This window comes from Dermacentor albipictus, unplaced genomic scaffold (genome assembly GCF_038994185.2).
Source record: "Dermacentor albipictus isolate Rhodes 1998 colony unplaced genomic scaffold, USDA_Dalb.pri_finalv2 scaffold_19, whole genome shotgun sequence".
NCBI lineage: Eukaryota > Metazoa > Arthropoda > Arachnida > Ixodida > Ixodidae > Dermacentor > Dermacentor albipictus.
The window spans coordinates 4,807,648-4,824,215 of NW_027225573.1; the positions used below are offsets into that span (position 1 = coordinate 4,807,648).

At 48.3% G+C, this 16,568-nt stretch overlaps 1 long non-coding RNA gene across 1 annotated transcript in view; it reads left to right on the forward strand.

Annotated features, from left to right (window-relative positions):
- Positions 1 to 828: 828 nt before the first annotated feature.
- Positions 829 to 16,568, forward strand: part of LOC139052115 (uncharacterized) — a 36,677-nt gene continuing 20,937 nt past the window's right edge. The window contains exons 1-2 of the long non-coding RNA XR_011509713.1: positions 829 to 941; positions 2,645 to 2,795. This is a non-coding gene — a long non-coding RNA (uncharacterized lncRNA). The remainder of the gene's footprint in view (positions 942 to 2,644; positions 2,796 to 16,568) is intronic.

Genomic DNA, 16,568 nt, shown 5'->3' on the forward strand with positions numbered 1-16,568 from the left:
ATAATAGTAATATATGGGGTTTTACGTGCCAAAACCACTTTCTGATTATGAGGCACGCCATAGTGGGGGAACTCCGGAAATTTTGACCACCTGGGGTTCTTTAACGTGCACCTAAATCTAAGCACACGGGTGTTTTCGCATTTCGCCCCCATCGAAATGCGGCCGCCGTGGCCGGGATTCGATCCCGCGACCTCGTGCTCAGCAGCCTAACACCATAGCCACTGAGCAACCGCGGCGGGTAAATATCAGTATCTTGCAACCACTTCTAGAAAGAAACGGTTGGTTAGGTCACCTGTAGATGTCGTATAAACATGACGATGGCAATAAATGGCACCTCTTTAAGCCGAGAATATTTAGCCTTAGTCAGCAGCTAAGCATATATAAAAAAACGATTGCATGTAGCCGTAAACGGAACGGGATAACAGTGTCTATGTCGTTGTTCCCTCGGCGGTGCCACCGACAAGTGCCATCTAACTGCCGCACCATCCGCCAGATGGTGTGGAGGGCCCTAGTTTGATACCGAGGTTTATTTTCCTTTTAAAATATAGGCAGGGCATTAGGCAAAATAATAAGAGCGTGGTGACGCAACCCACGACCCCGATTCAAAGAGGACACTCATAGCATCCATCGATCCATCATAGGGTGCCTTGCTGCGTGCTCGCCTCCGCACCCGGTGGTTCGACGAGACGGTCATTTGCGGAATCGCCAGCTGCGAGAGAGAAATTCTGGGGGCGTTTGCGCCCTAAGTTTCTCCCTTTGCCTAGGTACCACGGAGGAGAAGTTTCTATGCTCGTTTTGTATGCGTTTGTCCCTAGGCGAGCCGGCACTCTGCCGTGTGTCGGCTGGCGATTCCTTCACGTCAATGTCTGTGTTCTTGACGAAGCCGTGCGTGCCGTGCGTCGTCCACAAGTTCTCCTCCTGCGTCTCCGTGGATGTTGCTGGTAGGTTTGTTGCACTTTTTGTCGCAACGGTAACATGCGGAACGTGCGACGGGATCAGTGAATCATTGATCAGTGAACCTGTGATATCGAGGATCAATCGGACAACTTTAATGCCATAGCATTTCGCCGTGTCCATCATGCGTTGGTTGTCAGTGCATACTGTACCCTTCAAGAGATTCGCGTGAACATGCATGTCTGCATGTTGAAACATATTTAGCACCCTGTAGCTAGGAAAAGCGAAAGTCGTTATGCAATTTATGGTCGTAGACCACTCTAAAAGGTGATGGCGGCCGCAGTGTTCCGACTGGTGTTATAGAAGTGGCGGGGTGCTTTTTTCGTCCCGACGATATAATGGATTTTCACCAGTACTGCGATAGGACGGTATACGTCACCGGCAAACGGAGCCCTCACGAGAGCACCTGAGCTTACAATGACGATCTGTCTAAATGTACGTCCGATCCTGGCCACGGCGGCCGCATTTCGATGGGGGCGAAATGCGAAAACACCCGTGTGCTTAGATTTAGGTGCACGTTAAAGAACCCCAGGTGGTCGAAATCTACGGAGTCCTCCACTACGGCGTGCCTCATAATCAGAAAGTGGTTTTGGCGCGTAAAACCCCATAATTTAATTTAATTGTACGTCCGACTTGCCTGAGCACGAGGTCGCGGGATCGAATCCCGGCCACAACGGCCGCATTTCGATGGGGGCGAAATGCGAAAACACCTGTGTGCTTAGATTTAGGTGCACGTTAAAGAACCCCAGGTGGTCAAAATTTCCGGAGTCCTCCACTACGGCGTGCCTCATAATCAGAAAGTGGTTTTGGCACGTAAAACCCCGATTATTATTATCCGACTTGCCTGCTTTGCTTCCGTTTCGCTAGCTCTGCGGCTCCCGCTTACCGATTTATTGCACATGGTTTTGCTGAAGAACCTTTATTTATATCGAAGGGGACCATTCAAATATTCCATTTAAAAGTCAGAGAGCAGCGTACAAAAACCGTTGCACGAGCGAAGGTACTGCTCCAGGAGAGCATGCCTGGTCTACAGTATGGCCCCTACTCCTCGCCCGGGAAGAGACACAAGACATCTTTAATGAGACGAAAGATGGCTCATTAAATCAATAATCCGCCATCACCAACTCGGCACGAGCGCCGCACGGGCGAGAAAGTCTTTCCGACGTACACCCACTTTAGCAGTACATTTCAACTCGGCATAGGTCACAGATTTCCAGAAGCACAGGCTGGTACACTTGGCTCACTGTAGCCCAGTACTGCCCGGTACTGCCATTTTTATGAGACACCTGCTGCTGCTATCCCTTGCCACAACTGTGCGTTCACTTCCTTAACAGTGCCAGGACTGATGCTTGGCATCAGTAGCATTCGTGACAGCAAATGCTTGCTCTTTGGCAACTGATGACCCAATTAATTTGCTACTTTCTTCTGAAATTTGTGCTCATAAGTGCTGCTCTTGTTGTCACTGTCAAACTGATCTCCTTTGTGTGATCCCTTGTACTTTTTCTGTACCCTTCTCCCTGCACATGCTTGATCACTTTTTGTTGCTCTTCCCTGTCGCCATTCCTCTACAGTGGCACTGTCTTTTGCTATATGTGCCTGGCTGTCTATTGCTTATGCCGCATGTTCACTGTAATGATTTCCTTTGCCAGATACGTGAATTATTAATTGCTAAAAAAACTTTTATCTGCAGGGTCTCCTGGAAATTCATCCACAGCTGGAAACCAATATTGTGCTTCATCCCAGACCACAGCTTATCTCCACATCAAAGCCTTTACATCTCCAGTCTCACTCACGTTCGCTCTGAACAGAAAAAAAAAAGAACAGTTGCTGCACTTCACAAGGCAAGAATCCATCTCGTCATTTTCTCCTGCTGGGGGGGGGGGGGGTGGGGTGGGGGGGTATTCTGTAAGAGTACACCTAGTGGGCTGTCCATTTCGGCCACTGCTGATTGGATTCAGCTGTGAGAGGAGGAGACCAGCAGCCCTAGCCAATCAGTAGCGGCCAAAATGGACAGTCCACTAGGTCGGCTCTTACGGAATACTCCTCCCCACCCCCCTGCTCACCACATTTTGCCTGCTGGGTTTCTCTTGTCATGTATGACTTTGCACATACTTTTCGTTCATGTTCTCCTTTCTGCTTTGTCACTACACCTAAGCTTTTTTTGTCGTTGTTCAAGCAATAGCTCTTCATTGCCATTGCTATTTTCTCGGCCTTCACGTATTCTATTGCAGTCACTAGCGTCATACTTACTAATCAGTGTGGAAATAACGGAAGACACACAGAAGGGCACAGGACGAGGGCTTTCTAATAACTGAAATTTATTGAACACTAGCATCAAATGTCTCTTACCTTTGGTTGCTCCATATAACTTGCTAAAAATGCAATAGAAATTTTTATCATAGGGCATTCAATCTTGGAGCATATTTAAATTATAGCTATTTGCTTTGTGATGAAATATTGCTTTGGTAAAAAACAACTAATTAACTTGGCAAGTTGTTTCCAAAGACTGCATCCTTTGCATGTCCAAATGTCCACACCTTCCAAGTTCCTAAAGAACTTCACAGCTTCAAAGGCTTTTGCTTCATAATTTTGCAGCTTAATTTGGCATTTTATCCCCATTGTTCATCTCGTTAATGTGGCTGTTGTGTGACAGTACCGAGCTTATGACTTAGACCTTAGCATGAAGCAATGCTTAAAAACTGTTGTGCTCTTACACGCTTTATCAAATCACTGCTTTCTTTTAATGTTACTGGTGCTGTGGCTTTGGTGTTGGCTGCGAAACCCAAGGCCGTGGGATCAAATCCAAGCCCCTGCGGCCACATTTCGATCGGGGCAAAATGCAAAAAATGCTGTGCGCCGTGTATTGGGTGCACGTTAAACCCAGGTGCTCAGAATTAATCCAGAGTTTCTCACTATTGCATCCCTCATCATCATTTAGTGATTTTGGCATGTAAAACCACTGAGCTTAATTTTTAAGTATTGTCTTTGCCCAGTACAAATCTAGATTTTGGACGTCACTGCAAATGTAACCAATACACAAATTTAAATACTTTGTCATCTAAAGAAGAATGGGACACTATAAAATGCAATAATCACCATTATGTGCCTTGAAGCCAGAACAATATCGGCACGCTAGGAAGCACCATCGCTATTGCCTGTTGCTTGACGACTCCAATACACCTCCTCACGGTCAAACAGAACAGCTTTCACCTCCAACTTTTGTCCACTCTCCTTTGCCTGTTGTCTAATAATCTCGCCAAATTCTATGGTTGCTATCCTGCTCTCCAGCTGTGAATTGTGGTTGAACCACTTCAGACGTCTGTTGACTTGTTTATCTGAAACAGTGAAGTAAAAGTGTAGTGCAGTGATGTTGCAGTGATACTCTTGCCAGAATAACCTACTTTTCATGAAACCAGTGTAGTAGTCAGAAGACTGGCATTTATGCCAGCTGCATTGCCAAGCTCCTGCACAAGAGCAGCACTTAGCATCTGAGCATTCGCATCATTCTGAGTATTCTTGCATATCATTTGTGCTCGTTAAACCTTGCTACAAGACATTAATTTTCAGCAGCCAAGCCTGACAGTTCTGGTAAATTTTTTGTGCTCTGAGCTGGTTTGATGCAATACTTTTAATGGAATTTCTTTATTGCTGTTTATTATGTCGTCAGTGACAGGATTTTTTTTTATGCAAGAGTTAAATGGTTTCTTCAGTGAAAAAGCCGGCAGCATCTGTAGCAGCAAAACGGTGCCTAATTTCCCGTTGACTGTGACACCATGTGAGCACACGAGGCGCACTCATGACACTAGCTTGCACTTGCTGGCTCGTGTCTCAGCAGAGGAACGCGAGCAAAGGGGAACATCTGCTGCTGCGCTATTTCGCGAGGGGAGAGTGCATTGCTATGACAACACATCACCTTCCCTCTCGCAAGCCTGTGTTACCACCTGTTCCTTGTCTACTCAAGCTCTTGTGTGTGTTCTAACTGCGCCTCGGTAAGGCTAAATCAATATATGCCAAGCGTCTTAACGTGCCCGCTGGCCTGCGAGGAGTTCATATCTCGGCCTGCTCAGTGGCGTTCAGTTGGACATTAAAGTATTCACAACTCATAAGAAGTGCTTAGGTGTCCTCGGATTTTCTTCGTACTTAATGCACAAACTTTGAAGTCATTTTCCATGGCGAAATTAGTTAAATATCATCGTCCCTTGTCTGCTGTCCGTCCTTTGTGTGAGTCTTATACATCTTCGCAGCCACTCCTGTCATGCACAGTAATTTGTGTACTTGTGCTTGATTCTTCCATGGCATATGATTAATTAATGCATTTTATTTGCATGATCCAACTAAACATGATCTCAAAAAGCTTCACTTGACTGCTCACTTGTCCCTGTGGCTACATTGTGTGGATGTACTATCACCATCAAATGAAATGCAAACAGCACAGTGCGTGCCTGTAGCATCACTGAATGTATAGTGCACACACTTCAATCATCACCCTCACAGGCATGCACATCTGGTTTCACAACACTGTGCAATGATGTTCGCCCTATACTGAGATATTTTTCTTTCTGTTTTGCTTCTTGTTTTCTTAGATTTTTGGGTTTTTTTTGCTTTGAAATAAAAGGAAAGCATAACAGAAAGAAAATTTGACTGCATTCAATGTGTTAGAAAATGTTCACTTCAATTTTTTTTTCTCACACTTGAATCAAAAGCAGTGTGGCAACACTGAGTCTTGATGAAATGAATTGGCAGCCTCGGAAACTGTTCCCACTGGTAATCGAAGCTGATCTTGAAGGCCATGCTTTGGTCTACTGCAAAAACTGGAACTGATTTCAGGAGCTGGGAAATACGTTATGGCCCTCATTCATTGTTTTGCTTTTGCATCTTGGCAGTTTGCTGCTGCTATTTATAGCACAAGTGAAGGAATTGTAGCACAAGTAACACTTACACCTGTGCTGCCCTTTTTCGTGCCAGAGTGTGTGAAGGAAGGCTGCTATCTGGTCTTGAAATCCATCGAAGCAGCCTTATTCCCAGACATCACACAGCCTTGCCAAAATGGCGGTTGGCATGAAGGGTCTAGAGGCAGCGACTTCAAATAGAATTTTCGACTTGTCGTACCAGAAATGGTTTTATTTCCAACAAACTTTGTTGGCTGTCCTCCAGGCGAAAAGCTGCAACATACAGCTTTAATGTGCCTGAAGGCCCTCGCATGGCAGCAGTAAGTCTCCTATTGGCAAACATATAACATACGAAACATTAATCTATTAGGATATACATTTACAATGTAGCAAAAGAAATGTGTGAAATCTAAAGAAACATTCATCTTTTCAGATAATTATATAGTATTTATAAAATAAATTCTTAATGTGCAACAAAGCCAAGATGCATATTATATGTATTATATGTCCCAAAATATCACATTTCAAAAATAAGCACTACAGACAATATGTCTAGTATGTACACTTGCGCACAAAATATTACAGGGTGTGCGAACGTGTGGCAAAACGACCCTTCTCCCCTTCTAGCTGTGCACCCATGGTATCGAGTTTGCACGCATGCGCATCCCTCCGAGATTGCAAGCGTGCATGTTTCTGCACTTCCTCCTTGTGCGCTGGCAATATCCGAATGTAGCCGTGAGGTGCCTCTCTTGCGATGGGCGCGAAACTATGTGAAGCCTGAGCTTGCGTGTGCCGCTGCGGCTGCTTTTTGTCGAGTCACGAGCGCCGACGCATATGGCCCGGTGGCGAACCCAACAAGTAATTTTTTTTTTGAGCTGCACCATTTCGTGTCCAATCTTTGTTGTTTCTTTTTATGAATGGGGCATTCTCCCACAGAAGAGCGTGTCAGAAAATGCCCCTATAGAAGGAGACAGTGTCAACTCCCATTGAAGACCAGCAGTTAGGACACAGAGACAGAGAAGCTGCCGGATGGATCTGGGACAGCGACGCTGGCCTGTACTTTCCTATCGTCTCCATTATCCATGGCAACCTGGTATGAAGAGCATGTGTTAGCCATTTATGCTTGAACTACTTTTTCCTGGAAACAGTTAACAAAATGTTTTGCATGGAACAAAGAAGGTATGTTCACCTGCACAAGTATTGGCTCATAGGGAAGGCTGGCACATAGGCTGGAGGGATCAAGGTCGGGCATGTTGATCTGGACTGCACTTTTAACTCGAAGTCTATGGCAGCCTGAAAGCAAGAGTGCTTATGCTAATTTTCTGTTTGCCCTACGACATAGAATACACTGCCTACTTAAAGTACTCGGTAAAGCTGTTGAACAAGTCCATCTCAGGAGGAATTGTAGAAGCCCGGTAACCAGGGAAAGTTGGTATTATTTCACTGACTGACTGACTGAATAAACTTTATTGAAACCAGCAAGAGATGGTGACTGGGCCTAGGCCTCCCACGTGGGGACGTCGAGGTGTTGCCTCTTCGCCGCCTCGCAGGCCTGCTGGGTCGCCCAGAGTTGGTTGTCAAGGTTGGGGCTACGCAGGGCAGCGTGCCATCTCGACGAGAGGGTCGTGGTGTTAGTGTCGGGGTATTGGTGCCTACAGTCCCAAAGCATGTGTGGAAGTGTGGCTGGCTGTGTCTTGCAGATATGGCACGTGGGATTGGAGTAAATGTCTGGGTAAATCTTGTTATAAAGTTGTAATGAGGGGTAAGTATTGGTTTGTAGCAGGCGGAAAGTTGTAGCCTGCGCTCGGGATAGTTTGTTGTGTGGGCCGGGGAAGGTTCTACGCTCTAAGTAGAAGGACTTCACAAGATCATTGTAGCGTGTCAGGCGATCCCTACCGGTGGGGGCAGCCTCCCCTTCTCCCGCGCGGTCAACTAGGCCTCGCGCTAGGGAGTGGGTAACCTCGTTGAGGTTGGGGAGGTGCGGGTGGACGGTGCCTGCATGAGCCAGGAACCAGACGAGTGTAACCTGATGGTCGGTTGAGCGGGGCTCTTGTTGCAAGATGCGCAAGGCTTGGTGTGAAATACGGCCGTTGATATAGTTGATAACGGCGGAGCGGGAGTCAGAGACGATGGTATGGCATGTTGGGTCTAGGGTGGCTAGCGCGATGGCCACTTCTTCAGCTTCCTCAGCGTGTGGGGTTACTAGGCTGATAGCATGTTGGAGAGACCCTTCACGCGTGGTGACGGCTGCAAAGCGGGTACTGTGGGGATATTCGGCAGCGTCGACGAAACTCACACCGTCGTGGCGAGTAAGCGATTTGGTGAGAACCGTGGCACGTGCTGTGCGACGTGCGTGGTTGTATTTGGGGTGCATGTTTCTGGGGATAGGATCGGTGTGAATCCAAGCTCGTATGGTGGAGGGGATCTAGTGCTTATGGCCGTGTTGATGGTGGTAGGTGATGCCGTGCGAGGTGAGGATATGGCGACCCGTGGCTGTGAGAGTGAGTCTCTCCAGCTGAGAGCGACGTTGGGCCTCGATGAGCTCGTCCAGTGTGTTATGGACGCCTAGTTGAAGGAGGAGGTCAGTGCTGGTGCAACCGGGGAGGCCGAGGGCTTGTTTATAGACACCGCGTAGGAGGATGTTGAGCTTGGTTTGTTCAGCCTTGTACCAGTTTAGATACGCAGCAACGTAGGTGATGTGGCAAATTACGAAAGACTGGATTAACCGGAGCAGATTCTCCTCTTTCATACCCCCACGGCGGTTGGAGACCCGCTTAAAAAGTCTCATGGTGTTGGCTGTATTTCTCTTGATTTTGGCGAGGGCCATGCCATTCGCTCCGTTCGCCGCTATGAACAAGCCGAGCACACGGATATTGGTGACGAGGGGTATGGGGCTGCCATGCGTGAGATGAAGCGCAATGTCTTCGTAATGGCGTTTAGCGGTGGAGTATTTTGGACGGCGGCCACGGAGAGTAGGCCTGTAGAGAAGGAGTTCGGACTTTGCAGGGGAGCAGCGAAGCCCCGTGCCTTGGATATAGGTCTCGACTGTTTCAATGGCGGATTGTAGTGCCGTTTCTATTTCGCCGTCATTGCCTTTGTGGGCCCAGATGGTTATATCGTCAGCGTATATGGTGTGGGTGACACCGTCCACTTGCTGCAACTCCTTGGCAAGATCGATCATGACAAGATTAAAAAGCATTGGGGAGATAACGGAGCCCTGGGGGGTTCCCGCGCTGCCCAAAGTCTGGGCGTCGGAGCGGAGATCCCCCACCGAAAGGAAGGCCGTGCGATTAGAGAGAAAGTCTCTGACGTAATTATAAGCGCGCGCACCGATATTAAGGCGTGAGATGCGGTCAAGAATGGTGGAATGGGCTATGCTGTCAAATGCTTTTTCGAGGTCGAGGCCGAGTATAGCTTTAGTACTACGTGTTCTATCTTCTAGTATATGGTGCTTAAGTTGTAGCATGACGTCTTGGGTCGACAGGTGGGCCCGGAAACCAATGACAGAGTGAGGATACGCTGCAGTGTCTTCCAGATGGGTGTTGATTCGTGTGAGGAAGGCATGCTCCATAACCTTTCCCACGCATGAGGTTAGTGAGATGGGACGAAGATGATCGAGGCTAGAAGGTTTGCCAGGTTTGGGAATAAGGATGACCTTTGCTGTTTTCCAGGCCGGCGGAATGGCACCATTACGCCAGCAGTCATTGATATAATCTGTCAGGTGGGTGATGGTGGCATCATCCAGATTACGGAGGGCTTTGTTAGTGACCCCATCGGGCCCAGGGGCAGAACGGCTGTTTAATTTATGCAGGGTGGCTTGGATCTCAGCGACACTAAAGTCTTCGTCCAGTGGGGGGTTGGGGGCCCCGGTGTAGGAGCCGTGAGATTGCACTGGGCCCACGGGGAGATACTTGTTGGTGAGGTAGTCTAAGACTTGGGCGTGGCCCTGTTTCTTCCTTTCTGTATAGAGAAGTTTAGTGAGGCGATCTTGTTGGGAAGAGCGGGTGGCTTGACTATCGAGGAGGTGTTTGAGAAGCTTCCAAGAAGAGGGACAATGGATCTGTCCGTCAGCAGTATTGCACAGTTCAGTCCACTGCTGACGGCTCAGAGTGAGGCAATGGGCTTCGATTTCCTTATTGAGGAGGGCTATTTTAGCGCGGAGGCGCCTGTTGAGACGTTGCCCTTTCCAGCGGGATAGGATGGATGTTTTAGCCACGAGGAGATGGGCCAATCTACTGTCCATGCGCTCGACGGGGGCATCGGTTGTAACGGTGCGCGTGGCTACATTGGTATCGGAGTGGAGATTTCGGGTCCATGCATCAATGTCCTCTATGCGTTCCGCGTGCTGGTCAGCGGATCGATGCTTGCGAAATGCATCCCAGTCAACCCAAGTGAACTCACGGGGTTTGGCAGTAGCTGCAGCTATCCGAGGGATAAGTATGGCAATGATGGAATGGTCACTACTGAGATCATGTTGTGTGTTGCTCCATTGAGCGTTGGTGACGTTCTTGGTAAATGTCAGGTCGGGGGTCGTGTCGCGGGAAGTGGAGCTACCGAGGCGTGTGGGGAACGTGGGGTCTGTAATGAAAGTGAGGCCGAGGTCTTGGGAGTCTTTCCAAAGGTTTTGAGCCGCCGTCGTCGAGTAGCCATATCCCCATACCGTGTGGGGGAGATTGAAGTCTCCACCGATAACGAGGGGGTTGGTGCCAGCTACGTTAAGGGCCTTCTTGAAGAGGGTGAGAAAACGGCCTCGAACTTTGGCAGAGGGATGGCTGTACACGTTAAGGAGAAAAATACTTTCCTTACGTCTCCTGGTGGGGATAAGTTCAACGAGAAGGTGGTCGATGTTTCGGTCGTGGAGATTGTGTTCGATGGCGGTGATTCTCTTGTGGACGAAAGTGCAGAGGCGCGAGAAGCAGGTATCGGGATGAAAGGTTGGTAACCTGGGAGGGTGACCGAATCGATATGGGTTTCCTGAATCATGACGACGTCCGGTTGCCGGGTGAGGGTACGAAGGTGTTGACGGATGACTGGCTGTTTGCGGAGATAGCCTCGGCAGTTCCACTGCCAGATAAGTGTATCTCTGTTAGTGTGGGCCATGATGGGGATTGGGGGATGCCGTCAGGGGCAGTGCGGGGGGTTTGGAGGGTAGGATGAGCGGGCACGGGGAGAGTTTGTACGTGGGTTTCAATGTTTGTGACGCGCTGTGCCAGTGCGAGAACGGCGTGTTGCATGGATTTGACTGCGTTCTGGAGTGCGGTCATCGTGCTTTGAAGTGAGACTAGCATGTCCTTAACCTCTGAGCGCACTTGGCTCGTGGCTCCCTCTTGGAGGGCCCGCTTTTTGGGAGGTGGTGTCAGTGGAGCGTCGTGGCTAGAGGAGTGGGACGCTTTGGTGGGTGGTGTAGGAGCAGGTGTCTTGGATTGTTTAAGATCGCGAACCTCTTGCGAGAGCTTGTGAATTAGGTCGCGCATAATGGCATTTTCTTTTTTGAGGTGAGCTATTTCTGCGTTATCATTGGTGCTCGTGGACTGTGGAGAAGGTGTGTTGCGACCCTCTCGCGAGGTGCCCTTAAGGGCTTCTGCGAAGCTCACCTTGTTAGTAGGAGACTTGGCGGGTGGGGTATAGGTAGATCTGGATCGGGAACGGCGCTGTCTCGAACGTGAAGGGGTCCGGGAACAATGTTGCCTCGAGCGTGATGGAGTCCGAGATCTGGAGCGGGGCTTGGAGTTCAAGGGTGGGAAGTCGCTTTCTTGAAGGGTGGCTTGCATTGCAGCTCGGCGTTCCCAAATGCGCTTGCGAATAACGTATGGTGTCTTGCAGCGAGCCGTACGCGATTTGTCCGCTGTAAGATGAGGGCCGCCGCACAGTGAGCATTTGGGGTTACACGTGTGATCGGGAGGTGGGTTGCGGACTCCACAACCTCTGCAGATCTTGTTATTGGGAAAAGGGCAGACATCCATGCGGTGTCCGAGGCGGCCGCATTGGTAGCAAATTTCTATTTGCTTGCGGAATAACGAGCATGGGATTAAGGTAGCTCCGTAACAGACCAGATATGGCACGTCGGGGCCACTGAAGGCGATAACAACGGTGGTTGTTGTTCCAATGCATTTTGCGGCTAGTGCGAGGGGGTTGTGGGTATTGATGATATTGGCGTTGACTTGCTGTGGGGTATCGGAGAGGGGGATTCCGCGGATGACTCCCTTCGTGGTGTCCTCAGCGGCCGTCTCATACGCGTTAACATCGTGCGTGACCCCATTGACTTGAATTGATTTTATGCAGACATACCGGTCTGCGTTCTGCAGACTTGGCGTACTTACAAAGACAATGTTTTGTTGGGTGTTGGGGCACACCGTGTCTTGCTGAATATCTGCTGGGCTGAGCTGTGCGGCTTGGAGAACGGCTGTAGTCACGGTAGGACTACCAATTTTGGCAATGTTGAGGGCTCCCTTGGGGCGAATGATAATTTTGATTTGGTTGGAAGGTAGCGGAGGCATGCGTCCAGCCTTTAGAACTTGTGCCTTGACTGGTGGCTGGTCTTGGAACGAGAACGAGTGCTTGAGGTTTGGGTAGAGTCATTTTGGGGTGAAGAGTCGTCCCTCAGCTTCGCCGGTTGGCGAAGGCGAGTTGTTCGCCAGCCCGTCTCGGCGGCCACTTCGAGCTCCATGCTCGTTGCTGGGGCAGAGAAACTTGATCGGCGATACGGAGCTCGCTCGAGTGCGCGCCGCGCATCCGGTGCGCCCGGCGTGCACGCGCGGCGGCGGCGTGGGCGATTCACAAAAACGTTCGCAGCACAGGAAAATGTCCGTAGCACAGGGAAATCGAGTGTTCCACCTGAAAATGAGGCGTCTACGGAGTCCTGGTATCTTCACGGATCGACTGGTGTAAAAATTAGGCCACAATTCGCAAGAAAATGCTGCAAAATCATTTCACGAACACAGAGCCGACGCGAGCACGTCTACACTCCTCGGCAATCGCAGAGCCTCCCCTGATTTCACTGAGAGGGAAAATTAATTTGCACCCATTCAAATCTGAACTACTGGAGGCACCAGCACCTAAGCCAGAGAACCAGGGCTAGAGAGGCTAGCCAAGACTGCTTTCATCAAAACTCGTAGTAACATGATGGGAAGACGTCTGCCAGCCAATAACCGCTTCAACTAAAACTGTGCAGCATAATGTGGACAAAGCAAGACATAAAAGCTATAGAGACAAGCCCACGATAACTATGCTTATCCCTGTAATGTTGTTTTCCTTTTTCGACGATGCATGGCACAGTTTTACTTCAAACTCGTGTTTACAAAATGGCCTCATACTATGTTTTATTGCGGAGTAACTGTTTATAGTCACATAGTCAGCAAGATCATAGTCACATAGTCAGCGAGATCATTACAACAGTCAAGTGAAATGTTTACCTCTGCAAGCAGCAACAAGCTTTCAGCACAAGCTTGCATGGGCTGTGAATATGCACAGAGTAAGTGTACGACATGGCTTGTTGTGTCAGGTGTACTGTCACATTGGCCAACTGTATGAGGAAGCTGGGAGGTTCGAAGCTTGAGAGTACTAGTTATAATAATGGGAAGAATGTCATATAGCAATAATTCATTAGAATTGAACCTTGTTGTATGAAACAATTATAAATATAATTATTGCTTAAATAACAAGTGGTGAATCACCAAGAGAATTCCATGTATATGAAACTTCATACATCAAACTTGCTCAGACAGTAAATCGATATATTGAACTCCGCAGCATTGGACATTGGGACACATATTAAAGGCTTCACTGCAGTACATTGGCAGATCCTGGTGGCGCAAATAGGACCTACAAATTCTGCATGGGCTAAAGGGCAGAAAGCGCTGCTCTGAATGTATCTATGTAGTCAAAGCCTTGTTAACAAAGTGCTCGCACCTTCAAAATCCTTCGCTATGCAGGTCACTTTGTTTTAAAGGTTGCGCAGCTCACTGCTCACAATAGCTAAGCACTTTCAACAAAAGAAAATCTTTAACAAGAATTCAAGAGAGACTTAATGAAATAGACCGCTAATCTTTCTCTGCAAAATATCCTTGACAGCATGTTCTACTGTAGCCACGCTGTGCTCCATTGAGGTTCCCAGCTTGCTCTCCAAACAAATGCAGGAACCATGCAAAGCTAAGCCCCCGATTGTCTAGTGCCCCTAAGCCTCCCTTGCTACAAAATTTTTGGTTGCCTTCGTTGACATTGCCTATCCATGCATTCGTCAGCCGTTGGTCCGTTACAAGTAGCATATGAGGTGAGTGAATCCTGGGGCAGAGCAACAGAACTAGTAATATCAGCACGCTCTTCAAATACACTGCTGTTAGCGCTAGGGCACAGCTTACCCTGGTGACATCTTCGCGGGGCAGTGGCGGCACTGCTGCGGCATTCGTTTTATAAACATAAATAAGCCGCCAGGGACGCATAAGTTTCTTTGTTTTACAGGCAAATTAATTGTGGTCTTCATTGTAGAGCTGTTCGATTGTAATCTAGTGCTTATGCTGACGCTACTTGCTGCATGCAGCGGTTCGTTTTCCTCACGTGATAGTGTGTGACGCTGTTGTATCTCAGCTTTCGGACTTTAAAACCAGCAAGCATCTAAAATGTGCTGCATAATAGACAGTTTTAGTTTAGCGTACATCACTGCGCATGCGCAGAACGCTAAACGACCCATTGCATATAGCGTACACACACTATTTCTCAGATTTAGCATTAGCGTCTGTGTGGTTTGCGGAATTTGCGTGAAACATGGCGGCGGCCCCGGCTGCCAGCTTCAAATTGAATTTGGCGTTGCTTTTGTATATGGACTTCGTTCTTAGCAACTGACTGTGTAAATGGCTTTCGCTTAGTCTCAGGCTGCTACGATGACAGAGTATTATGGATAACCTTGTAGTGTTTTCGAGATCGCTTCTCGTTTCGAGTGAGTCGAAGCCTAACGAAAGAAACATCCGACATGTTAGCACCACCTATAGCTACAGTCGGGAGATAGCCGCAATGAAGGCACATGGCCTCTGAGATCTGAACATCTCACAGGCCAACTAAAACTAAAAAAAAAATGTGTGCTGATTAGCATACGCTATATATACTATGGCATACGCTACAGTTGCGTACGCTAAATTAAAGCTGTCTAATGTCGGACCCATAAGTTAGCTTCATCCCAATACAGTGGTGTTACGCATTCAACTATGCACTTAGCATTGTGATGAAGTATACCAACAGTGTGAAAGGGTCACAAACACTGGACATAGCAAGGTTACGCGGTCAAGCATACCATAGCGCTGAAGCATACTGAAAGTGGAAAAAGATAAAATTACATGCAGAGTATCCTGTCGGAGTTATCTAAATGATGCATAAGCATTTGCTACTGATCACCTACTGTTTTGTCATCATATGCTGCTGCGTTTCATATAATTGCGAGAAATGCCACGAAAAAATCATGAAATGGAGAAGCGCAGATGCAACACCAAAATGTTAAACCAAGACCAGCATGAGTATGAAGCAGAGGCCAGTAGTGGCACTGTTCACTCCTTTTATATCATGGTGCGTTTGGATGATGTTGCTGCTTCATGGAAGATGAGCACTGGCCAATGCGTGCTGTTCTACGTGACGTAATTGAACAGTGTCACGTTAGGTAGACGTCATACGTAGATGTGGTCAATGATGCTGCCTCCTCTCGATGCAAACCATTATCAACTGTACATCAGCGGCCGCTGCTTATGGCGCGGCTGCGCAGGCCCGATCTTACAATTCGCTCGCTCATGCCGGCCTTATCTTGAAAGCAATCATCTTACGTGACGGACAGGTTTCCTCGTTGGGTAAGCATAGAATCCTTTACGCATGTGTCTCTTCCTTTGACTTTCCCACTCCAGCTGCTAATGTCACACACGCCACGTCGGGAGGGGGGGGGGGGAGGGGGGGTGTTCAGAGTGTGTATATACATGACAGGCACAAGTAAGAGAGGAAAGGAGATGGGAGAAGCTTGTTTTCACCCCACTGCATCGAATGTGCACAATGCCCTCTGGAGCTCCCTGGCCGTTGTCACATTAGCCACCTGACAGCTGCAATTATCCGTGACTCCTTTCGGAAGCACTGAAGAAACTGCAGCGCTTACGTGCGAGGCGAGAGGGGACACAGATAGAACTGTAGAGAGAAGAGGGAGGAGAAGAGGCAGTTCCCGTATAAGATGGGGGAAGTGACATGAGAAGGCAAGGAAACTCCACTAACATACAACAGCGGTTGTGGGGTGCTTATGTTCAAGGCACAGTGCAATATGTTGCTGCTATTTCTGAAAAAATAAAGACCATGCAAATATGTCAAGCGGGCAACTCGCACAGGGCGTGCAGAAGCAGAGCCGCATTAATTAAAATGCACCGCAGCGTCCAGGAAACACTACAGAAGTGGTTGACCGTCAAATCAACACTTCTGTGCCTGCCGCATTAGCTCTGCTGCTATGGCATTGCGAGAGGTCATGGATTTGATCCCAATCGTGGGAGCCACATTTCGACGGGGGTGAAATAGAAAACCCATGTGCACTTAGATTTTGGGACACATTGAAGAACATCACGGTGTCAAAATTAATCTGGAGTCTGCCACTATGCCGTGCTTCATAATCTGAGTGTCGTTTTGGCACGTACAGCCCCATAATCCAATTCAAGTTTAATACTTCTGCCATAACGCGATGTGCCATATGAGGAAATGACAACACTCAACCCT